Genomic DNA, 16153 nt, shown 5'->3' on the forward strand with positions numbered 1-16153 from the left:
GATGATGGTAATCATTTCACAAGGTATATGTCTATCAAATCATCATGTTGTACACTTTAAATATATTGCAATTTTATTTGTCAATCATTCCTTAATAAACCTGGAGGAAATAAAGATTAAAAAAATTTTTAAAAACAAACCAAAAAAACCCCTCTGGAGACCAGGGCGACAGGGAATTGCTATTAAAGGAAAAAATGATAACAACAAAAGCCAGAGTGTGGTGGTTAATTTTATGTGTCAACTTGACTGTTTCACAGGATGCTCAGATATCTGGTTAAACATTATGTCTGGATGTGTCTGTAAGGATGTTTCTGGAAGAGATTATCATTTGAATTGATGGACTAAGTAAGCACATGGTCCTCTCCAATGTGGGTGGACATCATCCAATTTGTTGGGGGCCTGAATAAACAAAAAGGCAGACTCAGGTTGAATTCACCCTCTACCTGTTTGCTTAAGCTGGAACATCTCCTGCCCTTGGCACTTCTGATCCTCTGGCCTTCAGACTTGGACTGGAATCTACACCATCAGCTCTCTGGATCTCAGACCTTCAAACTACAGTTCTCAGTCTCCATAATCACGTGAGCCAGTATACCCTATGATACATCTCTTTATATATATATTTCCTATTGTTTTTGTTTCACTGGAACATCCTCACTGACTAATACACAAAGGATATTTACAAAGTTTTTTCTTGTTCACAGTAATTTTTTGCATATACCATTTAATTCTCATATTAGCCCTATATTAGCTTTCTAGTGCTGCATAACAAATTAAACAAATTACTACAAACTTAGTGGCTTAAAACAACACCCACTATATATCTCGTAGTTCTTTACATCAGAGTCCAACACACTGTGGCTGGATATTCTGTTCAGGCTCTTTCTTACCGTGATAAAATCACGGTATCACCTAGGGCTTCAGTTCTCAACTGGGGCTCAATATCCTCTTCCACACTCACTGATTCTTGAAAGAATTCATTTTTCTTGTCACACTTTCCACCTGTCTACCTCTACAGGCCAGCAATAGCTGGTCAAATTCTCATGAGTGAGATCTCTATGTCCTTTTCTGCTGCTTTTGAAGGCTCATGTGATTACACTGGGCCCACCTGAATGATTCAGGATAATCTTCCTATTTTAAGGTCAACTGATTAGTAACCTTAATTACAGCTGCAAAATCCCATTTGTCATGCAATGTAACATAACCATAGGTATAACATCAGGGAACAGAGATGATGGAGACCAAAATTCTGCATATCACAGGCTTTGTGTGGTAAGAATTTTTATAATATACACTTTGATGGTAGTAATCATTTCACAATGTATATGTCTATCAAATCATCATGTTGTACACTTTAAATATATTACAATTTTATTTGTCAATCATTCCTTAACAAAGCTGAAAAAAATAAAGATTAAAAAAATTTTTAAAAACAAACCAAAAAAACCCCTCTGGAGACCACGGCGACAGGGAATTGCTGTTAAAGGAAAAAATGATAACAACAAAAGCCAGAGTGTGATGGTTAATTTTATGTGTCAACTTGACTGTTTCACAGGATGCTCAGATATCTGGTTAAACATTATGTCTGGATGTGTCTGTAAGGATGTTTCTGGAAGAGATTATCATTTGAATTGATGGACAATTCCAAGGTAATTCCAAGGCATAAGAAGATTAAATAACTCATTCAAGGTCACATGCCTAACTGAGAGAACCAGGTCTAAGTACCTAGCACTTTGCTCTTCCCGCCAGTTTGCAATTTCTTTGCATGTGAGAATGAATAAAAGAACATGCTTGCTAAGGGCCTAGTTACTACAGTGATGTATCTAGCAAGGAATTTAGCACCCTTAAGTTACTGAGAAAATAGACTCTTAGTTGAAATTAATCTTTGCAACAGAGATATGGTGGAGGGTTTAAATGTAACGTTGGTACTTCGAAAAGAAGTAGGGTGTTTTGGGTAGCATGCGCTGACACAAAGCAGATTTTGGTGTGTGTGAGAGGGTAGTGGCTGGAGGCCAGCCACAAGCCAGCAGACTCACATCACTATCAGACTACACGGTTGTTACTTGGATAATGACACCAAGCCCTCTTCCCTGGTGGCAAATCATAGACCACTTTATGTTGGGAGATAGAAATGCTAGTTTTCTTGATGAGTAATCTCTAGGATAGAGTAGCCTGACACAATAAGAAGAATGCTTCTCGAGATTTTACCTGGATGTAGGATCTTTTTCCCAATTTGATCTTACCCTTCCTTAGAAGTGACCTGCTGGCCTTGCACATGATAGGTACTCAAATTGAATTGAGTCATGAAGAATTTCAAAGTAAGATATCCAATTAAATTATAGTATTATGAATTTAACAAGGCCTCATTCTGCCTGACTTTAAATGTGCAAAAGTGAGGATAAGACAGTACATGAATACCAGTGCAGCTCTTGGAAATAGAAATCAGAATTTTGATGCTGATGATTGTGAGACCAAATGTGTAGAATAAAATAATTTATCGAAGGAAAAGTAGCTTCAGAGTGCTGGAGTACTCTAGTAGGACCAGTTATCTAGTTAATATTTTTATGCATTCCTAATTATTTAGATTACATTTTCCCTGTTAAATTAAGAGATGTTGTTTCTTACTCCTGGCTAGACTCTGACTGATTATTATACACACACACACACACACAGAGACAGAGAGAGACAGACACAACCACTGAGTACCTAGTGGTATAATCCATCTGTTTAATTATTTTAGGAGCATAGCATGGTTATTTTTAGAGGTGCAATTCTTTGTTTTGTATGTGGATAAAGGACAGAAGGCTCACACTGAGATATTAATATTTGGTAATCACTTCCCATTGTATATCCTGATTTGTTGTATAAATGAAAAGGCAAAAAATTACAGGAAATAAAATGACTTCCAAATCCTGAGGTTCCGAAGGATTTTGTATCATTAGGGAAAACTAAGTTGCCATCAAATTTTCATAGAGTGAGCCAACAGTTTATTGCTTCATCATCTAAACAAAGGATTATATTTCATCTAAACCACATTAGAATAAGCTTATAAATACAACCATAAATCCGCTGTTAAATAACGATTGCCTCATGAGCTTCCTTGAAATGTCCATGCTTCTTGATTTGGCATTCAAATGCCTGCCTGACTTGACCTTTTCCCACTTTTCTAAGTCCTTTTCCCATTATTCTTTTCTCTTTTAGTCCAAAACATGTGGCTACCTGCCTCCCTATTCATCCTCCCCTCAAAGCATACTTTTTAATTAATTAATTTATTTTTTTTGAGGAAGATTAGCCCTGAGCTAACTACTGCCAGTCCTCCTCTTTTTTTGCTGAGGAAGCCTGGCCCTGAGCTGACATCTGTGCCCATCTTCCTCTACTTTATATGTGAGATGCCTACCACAGCATGGCTTGCCAAGCAGTGCCGTGTCTGCACCCAGGATTCAAACCAGCGAACCCCGGGCTTCCAAGAAGCGGAATGTGCTAATTTAACTGCTGTGCCACTGGGCCGGCCCCGAAAGCATACTTTTTAAACTGTGCAAGCTTTGGCTTCCATGAAATCTGGAAAAATTCCACAGAAGCTACAGAACAATAGGAACATTAATTTCCCTACAGTTTCCTAGTCAATGAAGAACAGAACTGCTTGCTAAAATAGGGAAAACATCTCTAATTCAGAATGCCAGTAGTCATAAAATTAAATTGGAAAATGGAGAATTCATTATACTGGTATAAAATGTATCAAACTATCACATCACAAAGTAAATCTCAAATGGCTCAGTTTTAGGATATCCATCTTGCTCAGTGTGATCCCCGGCTTGGAAATAGCCAGACTTCCCTGGAGATAAATATTTGGCATATCTCAGAGTTTAGCCATCAACCCAAGACACCGTTGATACCTGCTGTTAACATCTTCAATGCTTTTTTGATATATTTGCCTATGGCCACACTATCTTTGCCCCAAAGAAATTAGTCACGTTTTAGTGATCTTACTGTTTTGTTTATTCATTTATTTATTGCTTGGTTCCTTCTTTATTTTTACTGAGTAGCCTGGAAGTAAGATTAGTAATCTGAAATCTCCCTAATACGGTGGTGGGAATGGATTCGGGAAAGCCCAGTGTTTCTTTTAGTTTCCAGATCCTTTGATCATTATAGTGATGAATTGACTAAGAGACATAGTTGTGACCTGGGTTATTTGGACTGAGAATGGCAATCCAGAAAATGGGCTTTACCAAAGAACCAAGCTGGCAGCTGCCTTTTACATAGCCTTCTAACTGCAATGGGAAAAATTTAGTAGACAGTCAAAGTGCCTGCACTGATAAGTTTTCTCTTCCTATCACCGAAACAGCAAAATCCTTGTATGCTGTTCATTCATTTATTTGTAAAAACATTTCCTAGGTGTCTACAGCGTAACAGGTCTTCTGCTAAACACCAGAGTACAATCACCATGGCTGAATTTTGGATCTGTCAGAGGGCCCTGTGTAATTTGTCACAGGTTTTTATAGATGGCTCCCGTCCTCTGTATGGTTAGAGAAAAGTCGTATCTACTTTCCCAGCTTCCTTGCCAGTGAATCTTTTTCCTTACTACTCTTTAGAACCAAAGAAATGGTTATATTTTCCTGACCACATCATAATGTCTCTTTTTTCCATGCCTTTTCTTGTTCAGCGACAGCTACTTGGATTGTCCTTGTCTGTCTTCTTGCCTGACCAACGTCTACTTAATATCAGTGTAAACTGAGATCTTGTTTTCTCTAAAAAGTGTCCTGATTACCTAGATTGTGGTAAGCATACTTTTTTCTCTTCTCTGAGGGCATTCTGTACTTAACATTATCCTAACATTTTCATGTTATATTCACATTAGTGCTTATGCTTCCCCCATTAGCCTGAAATTCCTTGAACAAAAGGGGCATTGCTTATTTTGAATTTGGAATGCCTCACACAATACAGAAACAGATCAGAAACTCTTTCAAGTTTTGACCTGAACCAAACTGCACACAGATTGCTTCCTTTCTTGCTCAGAGCAAAAAGTCTTTCGCTTTTTTCCCCAACACATGGAGCCACTCTCAGACTTCACTAGTCTCCTCTCAAGCATCAGTTCAACCTTACCCAGAGGAAAATGCATTATATCCTTTGAACACCAGAGTGGAAAAGGACTTCAGGGATCAAGTTCAATGCCTTTCATTATTTGGATTTTGAAGTTGTCTTGACACAGTGTATAGGATCCTGGATTTGTGAGAGAGTTACTAGGTTCAAGATCTAAAATCACTAGGATTTATCAAGTTCAGTGACTGACCTATAGGAAGTATTTAAAAAAAATATTCTGTTGAAGGGAATGTAAATAGCACCTTTGGTAAACTACTTACCTACTCAGAGCTTTTTTTTGACATTGTCATGTAACCCAAATTATATCACAAGGTCAAAATAAATTTGTCAAACATGAAACTCCTTACAGTGTCTCCCAGTGATTTCTTAGAGTTTCACATGCTTGGGAATCATTTCCTCTTTCTTCTGCTCCCTCTCTAGGCTGCCATGGAGTCGCTTTTGCTGGCTGCTGCTGTTCCTGCAGATTTGAAACAGGAAACCCTGCTCGCCCATGTTTTCCCCTATCCTTTTAACTCCCCTGCAGAGACCAGAATGTATCCTTTAATGAGATTTTATTACAAATTATCAGATAATGGAAGAGAAACGCAATACAGAAAATCATTTGCAGCCTTGCAGCTTTCTCTAGCCTGTCAAAGAGTTGATATGCAAAAACGCAGTATTGCTAACATGCTCAGAAAAAGCAGATGTGCAATCCGGACCAGCTTTCCTCTTGGTGAAGCACTGGAAATTGAGTTCATGTCACATTTTTGTCCTTTATCATCCATTGTTAGTAATCATATAACACTCTTTATAGATCTCATTCCAGAGGCTTCAGAATGTAGCTTCTGTCATTCTCAATTAATCCTTTTATCAGCTCTTCAGAATCAAGTTAAGAACCTCCTTCCAGGCATGGCTATAAATAAATATCTTGACCTTGTGGACCACACCTGGCTATTAGTGCTATAATTCTAGTGCTCAGATAAACATCTTCTTTTCTATAATGCTACGTTAGCCTGACTTATTCTGTCTGTGTGTGTGCATTACACAATACAAGGCTCTGTGTTGGATAAAATGTGAGTGACTTTCTGGAAAATAATAATAAAGTAGGTGAGACATACCTAGGAAAATATTTAATATTCTATAATAAAGGTATAATGGGTTAGAGGATGAAGGGAAATTAATTTGGATGGGTGATATAGGGTAGGTAGTAGTCAAGCAAACTCTTAAAGAATGTGTTGGCAGAAGGAAAGACTTGAGCAGAATTCCATGAGCAGAACTGAGAATATATTTGGAGAATGTCTAGTAGACTGATAGGGCTGAATTTATGGGAGAGGCTTGCGGGAGGGGATAGTGTGCTAAGAGATGAAGCTAGAAGGTCATTTGGGGTCACCTTAAATGTGGAGAGTTTTGAATTTCAGAATTAGGAGTAAGAAACAGTTCGATTGCTCTAAATAAGATTGAGTTATGAGCCAGGGACAACAGTGATACTTTAGCAATGATTGGCAGTTGTCAGAAAGCCTTATGTGATTTTTCCCTTCCTATGGATCTTGCAGATTTAGAGCACAATAATGATCCTTGGGTAATTTTCAAAGAAGCAGTGACTGTGTACTGACACCTTGGAGCCACAGAGGGTCTGAGGTGATAAGAGCGAGGTGAACCAAACCCCAAAGCCCTGGAAAATCGATGGCTGTACGTAACTGCAGCCTCAAGCTGCAGACTGCTCTAGTGGCTGCTGCATTGATTTCAGCTCCAGCTTCTAATTGCTGCAGCAGGCAAAACAAATGCTTCTCTCTTGAGTGTTTAAGGTTCTATAGATTTTTCTGGAGCGTGAGCTGGAGCTCTTTTTGCTTACAGGGCTTCTGTGTATTGCTCATTTGGGCGTTCCATCAAGTCATGATCTGTTTGAAACTTCTCTGTTTCATGATTCTGCCCTATTTTCCAGGACACAATGTGGTTTTCCAAGATAGAGCCTTTGGCTTAGCTATTCTTATATGTTCCGTAGGGTTAAGCATATGTTTAGTTGAACAATCCTTGATAAACTGAATTAAATGTCAACTTAAGTTGTGGTTATTATTAAAGCATTACTGCTATCATATTGAAAGATATTTTTAAACAGAAAAAAATCACACATAATCCGACTATTTTAACACAATAATTGCTTCACTTTTTCAAGTTCTCTTCTAGTTTTTGGTCATTTTCATGCCTATCTTGACCTGGTTGCAATCCATTTATCTAACAAAGATTCACCGAGTGCTTATCTAGTACAAAGCACTGATGATGAGATACACATAGGATGCAATTACTAGGAATCTATAGTCTTGAGGATTTTATCCTCTAGTGTTATATCAAAAGATTTTGCATATTATTTCAGAATTTTCATAATAAATTACCAAGGTAACAAATCTGATACCTTCGTTTGCTCACGAGCCAGACATGCTGTTATGGAGAACTGGAGACAAGTGCACTCACTTGAAGCTGGAGTGAAGCTTGAACCACCCTCATCGGTTCAAGGAGGCCGGGCAAGTCAGGCCCATGGTGAGCGGTGATGGCTGACGCTCATCTCGTACAATCTGCAGTGCTTAATAGAGAAGACATTTCTTATTATAAGAAAATATTCACCAAAAAAGATTTACATAACAGCTACATTCAGACTTTTATGATTAGCACCCACATGTTGGAATTATCAGAATATTAGAAAATAGGTCACAGAGGATTTTAACTATATGGACATGAGCGCAAATGCAGCTCTTCATCCTGCCTAAACTTTCCCCCAAATAATCATGTTCATTGAATAAAAACATTTCTACCTAAGTGGGTAGCCTTTCTTCCCATCTTGTTCCTTTTTGAGGAAGATTATCCCTGAGCTAACATCTGCTGCCTACCTTCCTCCACTTTATATGTGGGATGCCTGCCACAGCATGGCTTGACAAGTGGTGCCATGTCCGCACTTGGGATCTGAACCAGCAAATCCCAGGGTGCTGAAGCCGAAGCTGCAAGCTTAAGTGCTGCACCAAGGGGCTGGACTCTTTTTACCATCTTGGAGCATCTGGGTTACCCTAAACCAGCTGAGCAGGACAAAACTGGAGAATGCTAACTGTTACATTCATTGCTGCCTTGGATATTAGTGATCCACATGAGCATCTGAGGAAGAAACATCCAAAGCTAGTTGCCTGAAGCTCAGCTTCCTCTTGTTTGTGAAAGTGCTGAAATTTCTCCATAGTTAATATATAGCCCACATGATCTTAGGACAGGCGTGATTAAACAGTAATGCCCTGGACAATCATATTCTCAGTAATTGTCATCTTGCTGTCCAAATCAAGATTTACTTTCATTCTGGACCTTGACAGGGATTGGCTCTCCTAACAAAAAGAGAAATTAAAGCCTTTTTCCATATTCAAAAAGTGCAGAGTATGATCACAGTACCGAGAATACAGCTGACAGGAGGAGGGATAGCACTCAGGCAAGGGGAATGGAAGATGCAGCATCACCGAGCCATCCCTCTGCTTAACACGGAAGAGCAGTCAGGCAGTTTTATGGATGATATATTTTGAGGAAAGAATAGCCTTGCAGAGTAAAATTTCAACAGCCTAAGAAATTTTCTTTAGCTTTATTTTTCATAGATTGTATACAAAAGATTAGGCATTCATTTCAATTTTCAAAGTGTAAAATTAGAATACTGAATGCATTTTTATAAAATGCACATGGAGTTGCCTAGATATTTTTATATAAAGCCTTAAAAAGTCTATGTCCCTCGCATTGTTTTCCACCTGTAAACCTATTGTCCTTTAGAGTTAGGAAAGCTCAGTGTGTTCAGTTGTATTAGAGTATTTTCTTATGGTGAGCAGAATCAGTTTCAGAATTTCTGGGTATTATAAAATGTTGTATCTGATTAAAAGTTGTGTGCATATTGTGGAATATCATGAAAATAGAGAAAATATTTAAGAATTATCTCCTAATTCACCACTACACTGACTGTCTTTTCAAGCACTGTTTCTATTCACTCACTTGACAAATACTTGCCTCATACCTAAAGTGGATCAGAGTCTGTGAAGAAAATTGAAACGCTAAGAAAAAAGGAAAGACAGTGTCTGATTCAAGATTTTAGTTGAGCCGGGAGACAGCCAAGCCCTCCGATGGTTCTCCCTTCAGACAGAGTGTTGTAGGTGCCATAAGCCTAGAGAAAAAAACTCAATAGGCCAAAAGATGGCAGATCAGTAGTAATGGGTTGAGCACAGAAACACAGAATGACATAGGGATCCATGCAATGAAATCATTTCTCACTGAGAGTTCTCAGAAAATTTCACGGGGGAGGAGGCATTTGTATAAACTTGAACTCTGGATGGTATTTCTATGGGTGAAGATGTGAGAAAGGGGATTCTAGGTAGATGGAATGCCATGAACAAAGACACGGAGACAGAATCATGTTCAGGAAATGATGACAAAGCCACTTTGGTTAGAGAGTAGTGAGGGAATTAAGCAGGAAAGATAGGTGAGGATCAGATCACAACACAATAAGGTTGTTGAATTGTTTTTAAACAAAGAAGGAACCATCAAAGTGCTTTGAGCAAGGTAGTTATACGTTACAGGTTTACAGAGAAGATTAATCTTCATTCATTCTTAAGTATGGATTAATATTCTGACAATGCAAGGTATTTGACTTTTGCTACAGTAGTCTCTTAGCAACAGTGTGGAGAAAAAAATCAAATTGCAAACAATGATGACGTTACTGAATTTAAACGTTTTTAGATAATTTCTAATATTCACCATTTAAGGTGCATGTATCTTTCTAGCATGATTACTCCTGGGTTGGAATCTAGATTTTTGTAAAGGTGTCCTCATGAGTGATTTTTTGCTTTGTTGAAATTATAATGTAGACTTCAAAAATGTCCTTTCATGCTACATGTAGACTATGACTTGTTTTTACAGAATTTTACATCACTAATAAAGAGCATGGTCATTTATGCAACATGTAATCAATCTCATCTTTTATATAAGTTCCCCCGTGGTCAACAAAAAGGGGACTGTGGTTATCTTTTGAGGCAGTATTCATTTTATAAAAACCAATTCTTTCTTTTCCTAGTTATGATGGCTTTACTATAAAATAATGTGTTTTTTCAATATCTCTCTTTTCCATTTTTATTTTTGCACATGTTGCATCATTTTTAAAAGCAGCAGTTCTATGAATGGACATTTCCGATTTATTTGTGTTTGTGAGGGAGCTTTTTCTGATACCAATTGATATACCTCTCAGAGTAAATGAAATTTGTGATTGAAGTTTCAAATGGAAGTAAGTGCACATTTATTCAATGGATATGTGAATGATTGAGCTTTGAGAAAATGCTTTATAAACATATTTGTTTATGCCTGGGCATCTGCTTTCGCTAGGCAGACATGGTTAACAAGTGAAATTACTTACTAGCAGCATTGTGAACAATATTTCCTAATGCAACTCAAATCATTAGACCTATGAATCAACTTATTTTCCTAAGGGCAGAGTAGCAAGGCTGGTGGATGACGTATGCGTGAAATCATATCATAGATTCAGTTTCAAGGATATTTACCAAGTATCCTTGCTTATCAGTATGATGGGCTTGCACTAAGAATCCTGTCAGAATCCTAGATAAAGCACCAGCCCTGCGGTTTGACTTGTGTAGACTGGGTACCATGTCACCACATGTTGAAAATTTATTCCAAATGCAGAAAAGTATTCTTATGCTTTATCTTCAGGAAAATCTCAAAGTGTGACTCCTTGTTCACTGAGAGGCCAAGACGTGGTCAGCCACATTTTTTCTCAACAAATATTTACTGAGTGCCTACAACGTGCTGAACACTCCACTCACAAACTTCTCCTACATGCCTTATGGATGAAAATGGAGGGAATAGAAACCACAGGTGATTGAAAGAGGGTGTTTGGAGACCTGATGGGGAAAATAGAGATATGTGTCTCTTTGATGAGAGGAGTAAAGAATACAGTGCACATAAGACTCTAGGGGGTTATAGTTTCTATTGCAACAAAGCAATTTGCTGGTCTTGAGACAATATTATTTGAGAACATGTCTATCCTTTAATCATACTTATATTGTGACCATTTGATCTAAATGCTTAGAGAAGGTTTTTACATAGCTTAGAACTACTCTCCCTGATCCATAATGTGGGCCTCCAGAAGTATGTGTGTGTATGTATGCACACACACACACACACACACATATATATAGTGAGATTTTCCCCTTGTCCAGAATATACTGAAATAGAAAAGACTACCCAAATTCATCTAAGTCAATTGGAATAAGGACTGAAAGATCCTAGTTCATCATCTGGAATGATCCCTTAGACCTCTGGAGCTGTGGTGTATTCATCTTCCTTCATGCAGATTATGTAGCACAGAAAGCTGCAGAGAGAGGGAAAAATAAAGCCTTTTTGAGCCCCAGTTGCACACCTGCCCTTGGGTCAGTGAGGATTGCCTGTATCTTGAGAGCTCTAACTAATACCTCTCAATAGTATCAACTTAAGAGCTAGGTTCTCTTCAAAAAGCAGATGCCTGTAGGCATGGAGAGGGAAGGCAGTCTGATTTTTGTTCTCTGATATATAAAGAGGTTTTTATTTAAAAATTTTTTCAATTATTTTGTTGAAGTCATACTGGTTTATAACTGTGTAATTTCAGTTATACATTAATAATATACATTATTATTTATCAGTTTCTGTATAGACTGCATCATGGTCATCACCGGTAGTCTAGTTTTTATCCATCACCATACATATGTGTCCCTATACCCCTTTTTCCCACCCTCCAACCCCCTTCCCCTCTAGTAACCACTAATATGTTCTCTTTGTCCATGTGTTTGTTTATCTTCCACACATGAGTGAAATCATGCAGTGTTTATCTTTTTCTATCTGGCTTATTTCACTTAAAATCATACCCTCAAGTTACATCCATGTTGTTGCAAATGGGACAATTTTGTCTTTCTTATGGCTGAGTAGTATTCCATTGTGTATATATACCACCTCTTCTTTATCCATTCATCAGTTGAAGGGCACTTGAGTTGCTTCCATGTCTTGGCTATTGTGAACAATGCTGCAGTGAGCATAGGGGTGCATAAATCTCTTTGAATTGTTGATTTCAAGTTTTTTGATAAATACCTAGTTGTGGGATAGCTGGGTCTTATGGTATTTCTACTTTTAATTTTTTGAGATATCTCCATACTGTTTTCCATAGTGACTGCAACAGTTTGCATTCTCACTAGCAGTATGTGAGGGTTCCCTTTTTTCCACATCCTCTCCAATGCTTTTTTGTCTTGTTAATTATAGCCATTCTGACAGATGTAAGATGATATCTCATTGTAGTTTTGATTTACATTTCCCTAACGATTAGTGATGTTGAATGCATTTTCATGTGCCTGTTGGCCATCTGTATATCTTCTTTGGAAGAATATCCATTCATATCCTCTGCCCATTTTTTGATTTGGTTCTTTTTTGTTGTTGAGTTGTATGAATTCATGTATTTTGGAAATTAACCCTTGTCAGATATACGATTTGCAAATATTTTCTCCCACTTGGTGGGTTGTCTTTTCATTTTGTTCATGGTTTCCTTTGCCTTACAGAAGCTTTTTAGCCTGATGTAGGCACATTTGTTTATTTTTTCTTTTGTTTCCCTTGTCTGAGTAGACATGGTATTCGAAAAATGCTGCTAAGACCAATGTCAAAGAGTGTACTGCCTCTATTTTCTTCTGAATTTTATCGTTTCAGGTCTTACATTCAAATATTTAATCCATTTTGAGTTAATTTTTGTGTATGGTGTGAGATAATGGTCTACTTTCATTCTTTTGCATGTGCCTTTCCAGTTTTCCCAACACCATTTATTGAAGAGAATTTCCATTCTACATTGCATGTTCTTGGCTCCTTTGTCAAAGATTAGCCGTCCATACAGGTGTAGTTTTATTCCTGAGATTTCTATTCTGTTCCATTGATCTGTGGATCTGTGTGTCTTTTTTTTTTTTTTTTTTTTTTTTGGTCAGTACCATGCTGTTTTCATTCCTATAGCCTTGTAGTATATTTTGAAGTCAGGGATTGTGATGTCTCTAGCTTTGTTCTTTTTTCTCAGGATTGCTTGGCTTTTCAGGATCTTTTGTTGTTCCATCTAAATTTTAGGGTTCTTTGCACTATATCAATGAAGAATGCCATTGGGATCCTGATTGGGATTGCATTGAATTTGTAGATTGCTTTAGGTAATATGTACATTTTAACTAAATTTGTTCTTCCAATCAATGTGCATGGAATATCTTTCCATTTCTTTATGTCTTCTTCAATTTATTTCAATAACATCTTATAGTTTTCAAGTATAAGTCTTTCACTTTCTTGCTTAAATTTATTCCTAGATATTTTATTCTTTTTGTTGTGATTGTAAATGGGATTGTATTCTTGACTTCTCTTTCTGCTAGTTCATTATTAGTGCATAGAAATCAACTGATTTTTGTAAGTTGATTTTGTACCCTGCAACTTTGCTGTATTTTTTAATTATTTCTACAGTTTTCTGGTGGATTCTTTAAGGTTTTCTGTATATTGAATCATGTTGTCTGCAAACAGCAAGAGTTTCACTTCTTCCTTTCCAATTTGGATACCCTTTATTTCTTTTTCTTGCCCTATTGCTCTGACCAAAACCAACAGTACTATGTTGAATAGGAATGGTAAGAGTAGGCACACTTGTCTTGTTCCTATTCTCAGAGGGATGGCTTATAATTTTTCACCATTAAGTATGATGTTGGCTGTCATTTTGTCTCATATTTCCTTTATTAAGTTGAGATATTTTCCTTCTATACCCATTTTATTGAGAGTTTTTATCATAAATTGATATTGGATCTTGTCAAATGCTTTCTCTGCATCTGTTGAGAGGATCACGTGATTTTTATTCCTCATTTTGTTAATGTGGTGTATCACACTGATGGATTTGCAGATGTTGAACCATCCATGTATCCCTAGTATAAAGCCCACTTGATGATGGTGTATAATCCCTTTAACGTATTGCTCTATTTGGTTTGCCAATATTTTGTTGATTTTTGCCTCTATGTTCATCAGTGATATTGGACAGTAATTTTCTTTCTTTGTGTTGTCCTTGTCTGGTTTTGGTGTCAGGATAATGTTAGCTTCATAGAATGAGTTAGAAAGTGTTCTGTCTTCTTCAATTTTTTGGAAAAGTTTGAAAAGGATAGGTATTAAATTTTCTTTGAATGTTTGGTAGAATTCTCCAGAGAAGCCATGTGGTCCTGGGCTTTTGTTTTTTGGGAAGTTTTTGACTACTGTTTCAATCTATTTACTTGTGATTGGCTGAACAGCTTCTCTATTTCTTCTTGACTCCATTTTGGGAGGTTGTAGGAGTCTAAGGATTTATCCATTTCTTCTAGGTTATCCAACTTGTGGGCAAATAGTTTTTCATAGTATTCTCTTATAATCCTTTGTATTTCTGAGGTATTTGTTGTAAATTTTCTTCTTTCGTTTTTAACTTTATTTATTTGAGATTTCTCTCTTCTTTCTTAGTGAGTCTGACTAAGGGTTTGTCAATTTTGTTTATCTTTTCAAAGAACCAGCTCTTAGATTCATTGATCCTTTCCACTGGTTTTTTAGTCTCTATTTCATTTATGTCTGCTCTAATTTTTATTATTTCTCTCCTTCTGCTGACTTTGGGCTTTGTTCATCTTTTTATAGTTATGTTAGGTGTAGTTAAAGATTGCTAATTTGTGATTTTTCTTGTTTGTTGAGTTCAGCCTGTATTGCTATGAATTTCCCTATTAGAACTGCTTTTTCTGCATCCCATAAGAATTGGTGTGTGGTATTTTCATTTTCATTTGTCTCCAGGTATTTTTTAATTTCTCCTTTGATTTCTTCATTGATCCAATGGTTGTGCAGTAGCATGTTGTTTAGTCTCCACATATTTGTGACTTGAGAAGAATGTGCATTCTGCTGTTTTGGGATGGAAAGTTCTATGTATATCTAGTAAGTCCATCTGATCTACTGTTTCATTTAAATCCTCTATTTCCTTGTTGACTTTCTGTTTGGATAATCTATCCATTAACATAAGTTGGGTGTTGAGGTGCCTGCCTATTATTGTGTTACTGTTCATTTCTCCCTTTAGGTCTGTTAATAGTTGCATTATCTACTTTCGTGCTCCTGTGTTAGGTGCATATATATTCATAAGTGTTATGTTCTCTTGGTGGAATGCACATTTTATCATTATACACTACTCCTCTTTGTCTCTCACTGTCTTTTTTATCTTGAAGTCTGCTTTGTCTGATATGAATATGGCAGTGTCTGCTTTCTTTTGTTTGCCATTTGGTTGGAGTATCATCTTCTGTCCCTTCACTCTGAGCCTATGTTTGTCTTTAGAGCTGAACTATGTTTCCTTGGGGCAGCATATTGTTAGGTCCTGTTTTTTAATCCAACCAGCTTCTCTGTCTTTTGATTGAAGAATTCAATCCATTTACATTTAGAGTGATTATTGATATATAAGAGCTTAATACTCCCATTTTATCTCTTGTTTTCTGGCTGTTCTGTGTTTCCCTTGTTTCTCTTCCCTTGTATTTCTGACTGCTATTTCAGTTTGGTGGTTTTATGTGATGGTTTTCTCAGTTTTCTTTTTATTTATGAATTGTGTCTCTGCTCTGATATTTTGTTTAGTGGTTACGGTGAGATTTGTTTAAAAGGCCTCATAGATGAGATAATCCATTTTTCGATAGCCTCTTGTCTCCATTAGACTAAGCAGGTTGCATCCCTCTCCTCTTCCCCTTCTGAATTATTGCTGTCACACATTATTCTGTTTTGTGTTGTGTTTGTGACTAAATTGAAGTGTTTATAGTTATTTTTGATGCTTTCCTTCCTTTTATCTTTTATGTTATAATTAAGTGTTTGCCAACTCCTTCTGATAGAGACCTGCAATTTTCTGATTTTGTCTCTCTATTTATCTCCTTGCTTAAAATTTTGTAAACCTTTGCCCTTTTGTTTCAGTATGAGGGCTTCCTTCAACATTTCTTGTAAGGGTGGCTTAGTGGTGATGAATTCCCTCATCTTTTGTTTATCTGAGAAAGCTTTTATT

This window comes from Equus asinus, chromosome 6 (genome assembly GCF_041296235.1).
Source record: "Equus asinus isolate D_3611 breed Donkey chromosome 6, EquAss-T2T_v2, whole genome shotgun sequence".
NCBI classification, from domain to species: domain Eukaryota; kingdom Metazoa; phylum Chordata; class Mammalia; order Perissodactyla; family Equidae; genus Equus; species Equus asinus.